Below are 13,438 nucleotides of genomic sequence, written 5' to 3'. Positions count from 1 at the left end.
TTTAAAATTATCACTCTGAGATTGTGTATCCTTCTGTTGATCTAAGAGATCAGGATCTCCCAGGCTCCAAGGAGTCTAGAGAGGGCCCATCCTCCCAGGATGAGAGAAGTAACACTATTCAGAAGCAAATCAATTCCCATTGATCTTTTTGAAGTTCTGAGTTCTCATTCAATTGAGAAATTCTGGTCTGATCAGCTCAGGTTGTCCCAGTCCCCACCAAGATACTCATATAACAGGTTCCCTTAAACTCACTCCTCACAAAAGACCTAAAGTAGGTTGTTCAGCTGCTAGGACCCTTTGCTCAGTGAGGAGGCATTCCCTTCTAAGCACAAAATTTCATTTCCCTAACAGGACTCTGCCACTATAGAAGTCAGCCTCTTAGCAAACTGGTTTCTATCCAACAATAAACTTTCATTTTGCAGCTAATAATTCAGGAATAAGTGAATTCTTTTACTTTAAACCTGCAGCTGATTAAAAGGGGATTTTTAACAACTATCTTATTGCCACTAACCTCATCACCACTGGGAATTGAGGGGATACAAACCTCATCACTTCCAACAGTATTCTTATGATTCAAATTCAGTGCTTTCAATTCCTGTCCATTTTTGCTCTTATAGAGAAAGAATACTTCAGAATCAAAAGCCTTTTTCTAAAATGAAGAAATCTTGTATTAATAAAATACTTAATTAATTATTATGATAATAATTAAAATTAATAAAAATATAAACCATTTGAAACAGGGCTGATGCCTTTTCAATCAAGAGACAGTAGTACTTAAATGTATAGTGTACCTCTTGGTCTCTGGTGAATAAAAGGTCAAGAAGGTCTACCCTCAGCAATGCTATAGAGCCTGTCCCTACTGGTTGCCTAGATCTACATACACTTTTCCCCCTTTTCTCACCTCATTGGTGACCTTTTCCCTACCTTAGGCATACAGTGTGCCCTACTTTTTGCTTTCATAGCTTTCCCATCAAAATAATGTCAGAAGAAGTCTGTTATCAGTCATCAATGCTCAGTGAATGACTCACTGCTTGAACACTAGTGTATGAGTGTCAATCAACAATAACAATAGTAATAGGCAGGTAGGTAATGCAACAGATAGAGCATTGGACTTGGAATCAGGAAGCCCTTACAAGTAGTGACTTTGAGAAAGTTAACTTAACCTACCTCAGCATCAGTTTCCTCATCTTTAAAATGGGAAAAAGAAGGCTATCAAACTGTGCATACCTTTTGATCCAGCAGTGTCTCTACTGGGTCTGTACCCCCAAAAAAATCATAAAAAGAGAAAAAGGATCCACATGTACAAAAATGTTTGTGGCAGCCTTTTTTGTAGTGTCAATGAACTGAAACTAAATGGGTGCCCATCAGTTGGGGAATGGCTCAGTAAGTTATAGTATATAAATGTAATGGAATATTATTGTTCTATAAGAAAAAACCAGCAGGATGATTTCAGAAAGGCCTGGAGAGATTTACATGAATTTATGCTAATTGAAGTGAGTAGAACCAAGAGAACATGGTACACAGCAACAAGATTACGTGATAATCAGCTGTGATGGATGTGGCTGTTTTCAACAATGAGGTGGTTCAGGCCAATTCCAATAGACTTGTGATGGAGAGACCCATCAGCACCAAGAGAAAGGATTGTGGGGACTGAATGTAGATCACAACATAGTATTTTCACATTCGTTGTTCTTGTTTTCTTGCTTGTTTTTTTCTCTCTCATTTTTTTCTTTTTCATCTAATTTTTTTGTGTAGCATGATAAATATGGAAATATATTTAGAAGAATTGCGCATGTTTAAACTATACTGGATTACTTGCTATCTAAAATGTAGGGGAGGGAGGGAGAACACAAGGTTTTGCAAGGGTGAATGTTGAAAACTATATGTGCATGTATTTTGAAAAATAAAAAGCTATTATAAAAAATAAATAAATAAACCGGGAATAATAATAGCATCTACCTCAGAGGGTTGTTGTGAGGATCAAGTGAGATAAACATATCAAGCACTGAAAACTAGTTATTATTATTCAAATGTATTTAGTATTTTCAGGATTAAAAATATTTTTCATATAACAACACTGTCAGTTAAATTTATAAAATTAGCTAACATTTAATATAGTACCTACCATGTGCCTAGTACTGGGCTAAGCACTTCACTATTATCTTGTTTTATCCTTACAACAACCCTGAAAGATAGGTGTTATTATTATCCCCATTTTATATATATTATACATATATATGTTATTATTATCTCTATTTTACAGTTGAGGAAACTGAGACACACACTGAGGTTAAGTGACTTGCCCAGAGTCATACAACTAGTATTTAAGATAATATTTAAATTCTTCCTGATACCATGTCCAGTGTTCTGTGTATTGTACCATATAGCTGTGCAAATATTATCTAATAGCATGGATATTATCAACCTAGTTTTATAAGGTAGGAAAATTGAGGATCAGAGCATTTAAGTGATTTGCCCATAGTCACATCCTTAGTTAAGTGTCCAAAACCCAAGCTCAGTTAACTCAACCATTTTCATTATCATTTTTCAATCATTTTTTCAGTTGCAACTGACTCATCATGATCCCATTTAGGATTTTCTTGCAATGATATGGAATAGTTTGCTGTTTCCTTCTCCAGGTCATTTTACAGATGAAGAAACTGAAGTAAACAGAGTTAAATGACTTGCTCAGGATTTAGTAAGTGTCTGAAGTCAGATTTGAACTCAGGAAGATGAGTTCCCAATTCCTCATCTGATAAATGAGAGGGTTGGACAAGATGATCCAGAGATTTCTTCCAACTCTGAATCTAAGATTTCAGACCTTCTTACCCCACAAGAAATTTGTCTACTTGATGGCTAAAATGTCCACAGCAACAGAAATTTTCTATAATAGCAGAAAAGACCTCTCATTCTTTGATGATCACCCATCGGGTCTCTTTTTCCAGATCTCTTTTCATCTCCTCCTACCTTTATTTCCTGTCTGAACACAGCTGTAGTCTACTCTTATCACAAACCGTTCATATTATAACAGGAGACATTAGTGGATTATCCAGCTAAAGCTAAAAAAAAAAGATCTTAGAAGCCTTCTAATCTAATGCCTTCATCTTTTAAATGAGGACATGAGCCTAGAGATGGTTGGAGAGTGATTTTTCTAAAGGACACATAGGTAGTAAATGAAATACAGAGTTTCAGATCTAGATTCTTTGGTTCCAAATCCTGCTCTTTCGTTCCATTCCCTTCCCCAAGACTCATACCCACAATCATATTTTCTAGCACATGTGACATGATTTCAGTTAGTATTTAATTATATGTTCACAGTGTAATCTTAAAGATGGCTTGGAATATATCTGTATAGTTTCTATGTTTTTCCTAACCTTTATTAAATAAATGTCTTTTATTTATTTATTATTAATAAATGGACAATTGTCCACTGTCAATGACACATTTATTACTGTTAATAATAATATTATTATTATGTTATAGTATTAGAGATAAAGACTATACCTTTGATTTCATTGATATAAGGAACTATTAAATTAAGGAGATTATACAGTCAGAACTTTCCCATCAATTTATAGTTATAAAGAGCCTAGAACATGGATAGGTTGGGACCATGTGGGATCATATTGATAGGATATGTGAAAGCAGGATGTGAATCTGGGCCTTCCTGGCTTTAAGGCTAGTTCTTTGCCCATTAAATCATGTTGCAGGTTTATTAATATAGTTCCATAAATATAACAAAATTTAATTATTTGTTATCATTTATATTAATCAATCATTATTATTAATATTTGTTACCTATAATTATTAATCTTGTCAATAATAATAATAGCTGATCCATTTACTAATTACCAAAATTAAAAACTAATAACTAAATCTCTTTGAATTTCACATGATCATAAAGTTAGAGCAAGGAAGAACCACAAAGGTCAGATGTATGAAATAAGGGAGCTTGGCTAGTGACCTCTGGTCCCTTCAAGATCTGACTTTCTATGACTAACTTGCTTTAATGTTGACATACATTTGAGGCCTGAGGAGTCATTCATGGCCATGTATTTATGATTACTCACAAGGGGCAAAGTCCAAGGTCCTTAGGATGCATAGTTAAGAACAGACTAAACAGCTGAAGCTGCTATCAAGTAGTCTACAAGTCTACAAATCCCTCAAAAGATTTGAATAAACTAGTGGCAGTATGGCCAACTTGATGTGTAGCTCTTAAAAGACTCTTTTCAAGCAAAGGTAAAGCTCAGCCTGTGAGATGAAAAGAGAAAAGGCAAGAGAAGTTTACGTATTTAGCCAATAGTCACAGACCAAAGTACAGTGTGGTTTTTCAAGCATTCCCACAAACAGGATAGCAAAAACCCCATCTTTTAATAGGAAGAACTCCATAGAGGAAGAGAAAAAAAGACTTAAATGTGTAAGTGCACATATAGAGATATAATATATCTAAAGCCGTGAAAAAACAATTAACAAATATATGCATGGTCTTTTTATACTTCAGGCAGATGAGCTAACACATAAAAAATCAATCAACAAGCAAGCTTAATTAATAATTTATGACAGCTATAATTAAATCAAAGAATTATTACTAAATATTAGTTGAAGTATTATTCATAAATTTACTAATTGTTCCTTCTTTTAGTCTTTTGCTTTATCATAATAGATCTTCAGGGGCCTATACCCAGTCATACTGAATTATGTCTTGCCATTGGATTCCCATAACTCTGGAGGAGAAAGTGTAAAGATATATTCCCATGATTCTGGAGGCTGATGACTTTGCACAGCCCTGGCTTCATTTAAATTCAATTCATTTTTAAGTCAAGACATCCTCCTCCTGATGTCATTAGTCCTCTTCTAGAATGAAGGACAAACAACAATAACAACAACAATGGATCTAGAACTCCTCCATGACTGCTATGTGACCTCTTGTCTTCTCCCTTATATTTACACTTTAATCAGAGTAAATAAAATTCTAATTTAATTATTGTTTTTGTTCATTCAGTCACACCCAATTCTTTATGACTCTCCATGGAGTTTTCTTGGCAAAGATATTGGAGGGATCTGCCATTTCCTTCTCTCATTTTAGTTATAATATAGTTGAAAAAACATTGGATCTCAGAGTCAATCAATCACAAAATTGTTATCTTGGAAGAGACTTTGGCAGACATCTATCTAGTCAACTCAAGCCCATATATATATAAAAGAATCCCCCTCTATAATTTACCATCCAGGTGGTCACTTGTCCCCTACTTGAAGATAAGCTCATTACCTTCTATTTCATGTTGCCCATTATTCTAGATCCACAGAATGTTTCTGCTTTATAAATTCAAACAGATCAAATTGAAGACAACAACCTTTCAAATACTTGGAGACAATGGTTTCCTTCTTGCTTCTTTTTTTTCCTTCTGGGTTCTTCTTCTTTAGGCTACATATTTTACCTGTTCATTCACCCTCTGCTCACATGAAATGAGCTAAGGCCTTTTATCATCCTAATTATCCTACTTTGAATGTTCTTCAATTTATCAACCTCTGTAATTCATGATATAAATACACAAAAAAATAGATTCCTTCTTCCCTTGCAGTAAGACAAGACAACCAACCAATTCTCCCAAGCAATCAGTCCATAGAGTCAGAGGATATGGATTCAAATCTTTTTGTGCCACTTACTACTCATGTGACTTTGGACAAAGTACTTGATCTCTGTGTGACTCAGTTTCCTTTTCTAAAATAAGTGAGTTAGACTAGATAGCATCTAGGCTCCCTTCTCCCTCTAAATCTGTGATCCTGTGACTTTCCTTTTAATGTCCCTGACATCAGGTCAAGCTCCCCATTTGAATACTTCAATGACTCTATGATCTTGCTCTTGACGACACCTCCTGCTAGTACAGATCATCCTCCATCCATACCTTCTCATTCTTTTCATTGTGCTCCTGTAAGTTCTGCATTGAGAATATACTCAATATTCAAAATACTTTTCTGTCTTAGTTCATATAAACAAATTTACAGTATAAGAATGTGATATGCATGCTTAATATAGAAATATATTTACATGCATTTTATAGGTATATCTGATATAATATTCCTTTGCCTTCTAAATGGGTGGGGAAGAGGCTAGAAGGAAGGAAAGAATTTGGAACTCAAATTTTTTAGATGCTATCAACAAACAAATAAATAAATAATGGAACATGATGCAGAAAGAATGATGGGCATGGAATAAGATGTCATAGAGTCTAGTCCTAGGTGTCCCCCGAATTAATCATATGACCTTCCACAGCTTATTTAACCTCTCTGGGTCTCAGTTTCCTAAAAGTAGGTGTTGGATTATATGATCTCTAAGGTTATATGTAGATTCAAATTCTGTGACTGAAATTTCAATGAGATAGATGTCTACTTAATCTGGTATTATTCTAGTGAGAATCATGGTTGTTGTTGTGACCACCTTTGGAGTTTTCTTGGCAAAGATATTAGAGTAGTTTTCCATTTTCTTCTCCAACTTATTTTACAGATGAGGAAACTGAGGTAAATAGTTAAGTGACTTGTACATGGTCACATGCTAGTACATGTCTGAGGTTGGATTTGAACTCAAGTCCTTCTGATTCCAGACCCAGTGCTCTATTCCACTGTACCACCTAGCTGCCCTTCCAGGGGAATTATGAATCTTTTGAGGCCATGTCCCTAGAATATGATCCTATGTCAGGAGAAAGTAAAGAGAGATAGGAAGAAACAATTTGGGACTTGGCCTATTACCACACCTTTGGCTTCAGAATCAAGAAAAAAGAGTTAACATTCTTTTCTGAGACGATTTGTGCTTTGCAGACCAGAGTTTAGGTTCAGTTCAACACCTTCCTCAGCCTCTGGTTGCTACTGTGTTTTCCTCAAAGGTTATTTTTTGCCTACTCTTTTTGTATCTTTTATGTACATAATGTCTCCCTCATTAAAATATAAGTTCCTTAAAATATAAGTCCTCCTCATTAAAATATAAGTTTTGCATGGGTGAATGTTGAAAATTACCTTTACATTTATTTTTTAAAATAATTATATATATATATATATATTATTTTAAATAAAATGAATAAATATAAATATTTTAAATAAAAATTTAAAAATATTTTATATATTTTTACATTTCTTTGTAGCCCCAGAGTCTCATATATACTGCATACTTAGTAAATGTTTGTGAGTTGTCTGACTGTCATATAACATTTTCTCAATAAATGCTTATCAATTCGTTACACTGTGCTGATAACAACAGTGGTATAAGCAAGGAGTCCTTTACTTTAGTTTCTTTGCCCATGGTCCATGTTTCCTGTGCATAGACATACTCTTGCTTTTTACCAATGGGAATAATCAGCCCAAAAACTGTTCATCTTTCTCCTGGAGAGACTTACACAAACTGATGCTGAGTGGAACGAGCAGGGCCAAAAGATCATTATATACTTCAACAATAATATTAGATGATGACCAGTTCTGATGGACCTGGCCATCCTCAGCAATGAGATCAACCAAATCATTTCCAATGGAGCAGTAATGAATTGAACCAGCTACGCCCAGCGAAAGAACTCTGGGAGATGACTAAAAACCATTACATAGAATTCCCAATCCCTATATTTTTGCCCACCTGCATTTTTGATTTCCTTCACAAGCTAATAGTACAATATTTCAGAGTCGAATTCTTTTTGTACAGCAAAATAACGGTTTGGTCATGAATATTTATTGTGTATCTAATTTATATTTTAATATATTTAACATCTACTGGTCATCCTGCCATCTGGGGGAGGGAGTGGGGGGTAAGAGGGGAAAAATTGGAACAAGAGGTTTGGCAATTGTCAATGCTGTAAAGTTACTCATACATATAACCTGTACATAAAAGGCTATTAAATAAAAAAAATTAAAAATAAAAAAAAATTTTGAAAAACTGTTCACCTTTCTATTAAATCTTTATGGTTCACCACTATACATGGCCAGCTCTTGGTAAATATATGAAGTCAATAAAATTTGTCTGGAAATTTTTCCACCTTGGGAGAGCAAAATTATTTTAAAATGTAGGTTAAAATTGTTTTTACATGTAATTGAGGAAAAAATAAAAATTTTAAAAAGAAATTCCCCCATGTTCCTTCAGCAATGTATACTTCCTTTCTCCAGGGATTCAGTCTACTCAGTTTCATAGTTTCTCTTCTCTCCCCACACTTAAACTTATTCTCAGAAATTATTTGATAAACTCATCCAATTGATAGGTATAATCTGCAACCTCTTTCAGGTATCATTTTATCTTACTTTTGCTATTTCTGTCAAGAGCACCACAATCCTTCTGGTCACCCAGGTCACCAACTGTGGGAGTCATCTATCCTTGCCTCTTCACCTTCAAATAGCCCCCATATTCTGTCAATTCTACCTTCACAACATCTTTGACATTCATCACATTATTTCTATTTATATAACCACCACTCTAGTTTATACCCTTGTCACATATTAATTACATTATTGCAAGAACCCCCAAATTGGTCTCCCTGTCCTCAGCCTCCATATTCTGCTCTTTTTTTTCATGTAATTGTTAAATGAATATCTCTAAAGCCCAGGTCTGACTCACCTAGTCAAGAAGCTTGAGTGGTCCCCTATTGCCTCCTCTAAGGAAAAAAATATATAAATGCCTCTATTTGCTATTTAAAGCCTTTCATAATCTGATACCAGCTTATGTTTATGAACAAATTGCACATTCCTCTCCCCCGTGAACTCTATGTTCCAGCCAAATTGGTATGCTTGTTATTCACAACATTTCCTCACTAATTCCTTGCCCAAGTTATCCATCATGCCAAGGATGTCCTCCTGCCTTACCTTTATCTCATAGAATCTCTATATTTCTTCAAAAAACAGCTCATTGCTCCTACTAGTCAGGTATGGTATAATGAGAAATCCTCCAATGGATGGCTTAGATTGGTGCTGAGTTACCTTCCAATAATGAAATCCTTTGGAGCTTTTTAGAAAATAGTATTTTATTTTTCCATTTACATGTAAAGACGGTTTTCAATATTCACTTTTGTAAGACTTTGAGTTCCATAATTTTTCCCTCTCTCCCTCCCATCCTCCCTCCTCAAGATAGCAAGCAATCAAATATAGGCTATACATGTACAATTATATTAAACATATATCCACATTCATGATGTGAAAGAAGAATCAAAACAAAAGGAAAAAAATGAAAAGTGAAATTAATATGCTTTGACTTGTTATGCATCTATTCTCATCTGGGTTTTTAACTCTGGGATATTTTGCATGCTACTGCTCAGGCATGACTGCAGATTTATGGAGAAAATGCTAATGTAAAATTGTATGCCTAAGTAAAGGAAAAAATTAGTATGAGAGCTTTGGAAAGAAGAGAAATGAGAGATAAGGCTATTAGGAGCAAGAATTAAGATGTGATGATGATGATTTGCTTGTATGTGTATGTGTGTTCACATCCCAAGAAATCAAAGGTTGCACTTACCTAGTACCAACAGGTCACAGTTCAGATCTCAGTAGGATCTTCTGTAACACGTTTCAGTAACACTGTGGAAAGAAAGAAAAAAGATGTTTCAAAGAAAAAGAAAGGGTTATAGATTATATGTCAAAGAATATTAGAGATGAAAACAACTTTGGGGAGTCATCTAATGCAGTAGCGTAAAATAAATAATACATAATGATCTCTGTGGGCCCCATATTGACTTGAAAACCACACATTAACATTATCTGTGTTCTATTATATTTTGATTTGTTTTGTTCAATATTTCCCAATGACATTTTGCATTCATAGGCTATATATTTCATACCTCTGATCTAATCCATCTCCCTTGATTTATGAATAAGGAAACTGAGGCCCAGAGATGAAAAAAGATTTACAGGTCACAGTTAATTAATGGCAGAAATGGTACTCAAATCCAGGTATACCAACTCCTACTTCAGTTATCTTTCCATAATAGTAGATTTTCTCTTTAATCCTTCCTCTGAGCATCTCTGAAATTAAGAGAGCAGCTCATTGATAAACTGATTGCAGGGGGTTGCAGAGAAGGGAAGTGAGGGAAAGTGGATGGCCCTGACCTTGGTGCTGAATGGTTTCATGTTTGTAAATGGACTTGGAATCCAAGCAGCAGCAGTAGGGACAGGTTAGTGAATTGATTGTGGCTGTATCCTGTTAAATAATTATACCTCCAATACCCAGAACAATTCTCTGCACATGGCAGGACTTTGATAAATATCAAATAATTTACTATATGTGAAGTTTATTGCCTTTGTTCATGTGATTTCCAATATGGTAGAGTGGAAAGAGTGCTGGGAATAAAGTTTGAAAAAGACCTAGTTTTGAATCCAATGTTTAACACAACCTCTCTGATCATGGGCAAATTCATGAACCCTTCTGAGCCTAGAGGAGATGGATAGTAGGAAGTCACAAGACCTGAATTCAAATCCCAGCTCTAGATGAGCTTGGGCCAGTCATTTTATCTCTTTAGATTTTAATAGGCCTTCATGTGGACTATGTGACTTTTCAGAGCCATTCCAACTTTCATTCTATGATTCTCAGCTTTTTCACCTAGAAAATGGGGATAATATTATCTTTAAGAACCACTTCATTAGAACCATTGTTGGCATCAAGAGCATATAATTCAAAGTACTTGACAAATAATAAAGAGCTATTAAAAATAGCAGCAGATCTCTATATTCAATTTTAATTGTACTCTGCCTCCCCAGAACTTCAGTTCTTCCTCCTCAATGTGCATTTCAAACAGTGTCCCAACAACATCTCATATTCAACATGTCCAAGCCTGAACTCCTTATCTTTCTTTCTGAGCTCCCTCCTTCCTCTCAACTTCCCTATTTCTGTCACCACCCTATTTGTATTCCAGGTTTGTAATCTTAGACCCAATTCTCCCTCATCCCACATATCCAAGTCACTGTAGAATCTTGTCTTTTTAACCACCATACTTCTCCCATCTAACCTCCTCTCTCCTGTACAAACCCATAATCTTTAAGTGAAGCTCTTTTCCCCTCTCCTCTGGATTATTACAACATAATCAGTCTCCCTATCTCTAGGGTCTTACTTCTCTAGACCAGTCTACATATGGCTGACAAAGTAATTTTTCCTAAGTGCAAATGGGCAGATATATTAATAATATCATTATTAAGCACTTACTAAGGAACAAGCACTGTGCTATGTGCCATGGATGCAAATATAAAAATTAGAACAATCTCTTCCCTCAAGGAGCTTATATCCAGTACTTAACATAGTGTTTGGCACAGAGTAGGTGCTTTATAAATGTTGATTAATTGATTCTAATAAGTGGAGATAACACATACAGGGAAGTAGTGACTGGGGAGGCTTATTTTAATTTGAAAAATCACCTGGATGGCAAATTCAACCACAGAGGATTGAAATACCCTTTTCCAGAAAGAATGACATATTCCAGACATAGAAAGGAGTGAGAATGGAGAATGAAGTACCTGGAAAAGGCAGTTGAGGAGAAGATAGTCATATTCAAATGAATATGGCTAAAAATGCTTAGTTATAGTGGGCAACACTGCCCAAAGAATGGAGTTGGGCCCTGCTGAACAAGAGTCTGAATCATATTTACTGAGAATGGAAGAAGAGAAGTCTTTGATGGCAGGATGAGTAGGAGTTAATATTGCTATTAGCAATGATTCTTTCTCCTCTAAGAGGAGGGATATATTGGCTGTGGGCTAAGGAAACCCAATATAGCTTCAGTTTCCATGTTCTCCTTCCAACCATGTTTTTAGCTCTAATAACATGCCAATTTTTTTTTCCCTAAAGGTGTTTTATTTATTAGGTTTCCTCCATAGAGGAATAAGAAGCATTTTTACTGACACCCTTCCCTGGTGCCTTGTTGTAGTATGGAGGTGACTGTTTACCAGAGGCTTACTGGTAAATGTTTAACTATCAGCTATCTAGGGCAGGGGAAGGAGTTGGGGAGAGGGGGAGGAAAAAAAAAGATACATATATATATACACACACATATATGCAAAGCATACTTTTAAATTTAATCAGCTTTATTAACATTTTCTCCATCATAAATTCAGGGGAAACTTACTGTAATCAGTTAGGTTGGCCTTAGCAGGTCATAAAGATTGTTTGCCAAAATATGGAGGGGCCAGGAAAGAACTTAGAAGAGAAAATACCTTTACTGCTAAAACTAGCAAACTATATAGTAAGGGGAAGCTAGATAGCACAGAGTTCAGATCCTCAGACACTTAACAATTACCTGGGCAAGTCACTTAATCCCAATTGTCTTGCAAAATAAAACAAAACAAAAAACCAAAAGACTATACAGTAAGTCAGACCTTGGACCCAATAGTTCCCAAAGTGTACACACCCTAATTACATGGATATTATACTTACAATATGCATATAGAAGTCTCTTTATTTTGCTGGAGAGTGGCCCATTTCTCATTTCAAAGAATAATATTAGGCCACAAGCAAGAAAAGATTTGCGTGCTTTTTCCCTTTTCTTCTGATTTTTTTCTCCTAACACGATATATAAGGAAACATGTAAAAAAGATGAATGTACATGTATAATCCCTCAAATGATGTTTTTACATGTAACTGGGGAAAATAATTTTTTTAATTAAAAAATTTTAAAAGGTCGAGAACTACCATTCTAATCAGTTTATCACAGTGTCTCTCTTGTTATTACAACTATAATTTAACTTACCATTTTACTATGAAATATAAATGTCTTAGATCCTCCCTCCCAAAGGAAACCCTGGCTGCTTGTCTGTCTCTTTTAGAAAGTTAATTAGCTCCTGAAGACCACTAAGTAGTCCTCAATAACCAAGAACCCACATACACTCATAACCATAGAGGAAGGATTTATGACCCTCAGCTCTGAATACAAAGATTAGGGACTGATTCCCAAGCACATGAACTCCATCTAGGGCATGTAGAATCTTCCTCAAGTGGGGAGGACTATACACGTATGCAAGCTACAACTAGAAGTTTCAGGCTAGACATTGAATGTTCCCAATTAGGTTTTTCACCTGGTGATATCTTTTTCATTTGGTCATTAATTCTAGAAGACATCTGGAACAGTTAGTTCAGTTTGGGCAGGGAGGGGGGAGAGAATGTGGATATAAACTTAAAATTCATGAACTAATAATCCCTATAATTGATGGCTGAGGAAAGAAGATGAGGTGGATGGCATTCCCGTGATTTCTTAGAACCATCAAGTGATGGGGCTGTCAGAGACCTTCAATGGCTCCCAAAAGTAGGGGACATACCATACAAGGGAACATAAGACAATTGGCAAGGATACATGAAGAACATAAAGATCCAGACCCTCCCTATTCTGGAACATCCAGTTGGCTGCTGTGTCAATGTCTCTTTCTGTTTACCTCCAAGAGTTGGCTTATGGCCGAGGCAAAGGGGGCAAAGAGAGGCTGAATGAGAGCCCTGGGAGAC

The 13,438-nt window shown here is 35.5% G+C and overlaps 1 protein-coding gene across 4 annotated transcripts in view; it reads right to left on the bottom strand.

Annotated features, from left to right (window-relative positions):
* PTK2B (protein tyrosine kinase 2 beta) overlaps nt 1–13,438 on the bottom strand; it is a 167,445-nt gene that overhangs the window by 115,472 nt on the left and 38,535 nt on the right. For all 4 annotated transcript variants that reach the window (XM_012539814.3, XM_003757786.4, XM_012539817.3 and 1 more), the window contains exon 2: nt 9,479–9,540. The gene's annotated coding sequence lies outside the window, so the exon portion shown is untranslated. The remainder of the gene's footprint in view (nt 1–9,478; nt 9,541–13,438) is intronic.

This window comes from Sarcophilus harrisii, chromosome 2, assembly GCF_902635505.1.
Source record: "Sarcophilus harrisii chromosome 2, mSarHar1.11, whole genome shotgun sequence".
Lineage (NCBI taxonomy): Eukaryota > Metazoa > Chordata > Mammalia > Dasyuromorphia > Dasyuridae > Sarcophilus > Sarcophilus harrisii.
Note: the sequence above shows the minus strand (reverse complement) of the source record. Positions and strands in the feature narration are given on the sequence as shown.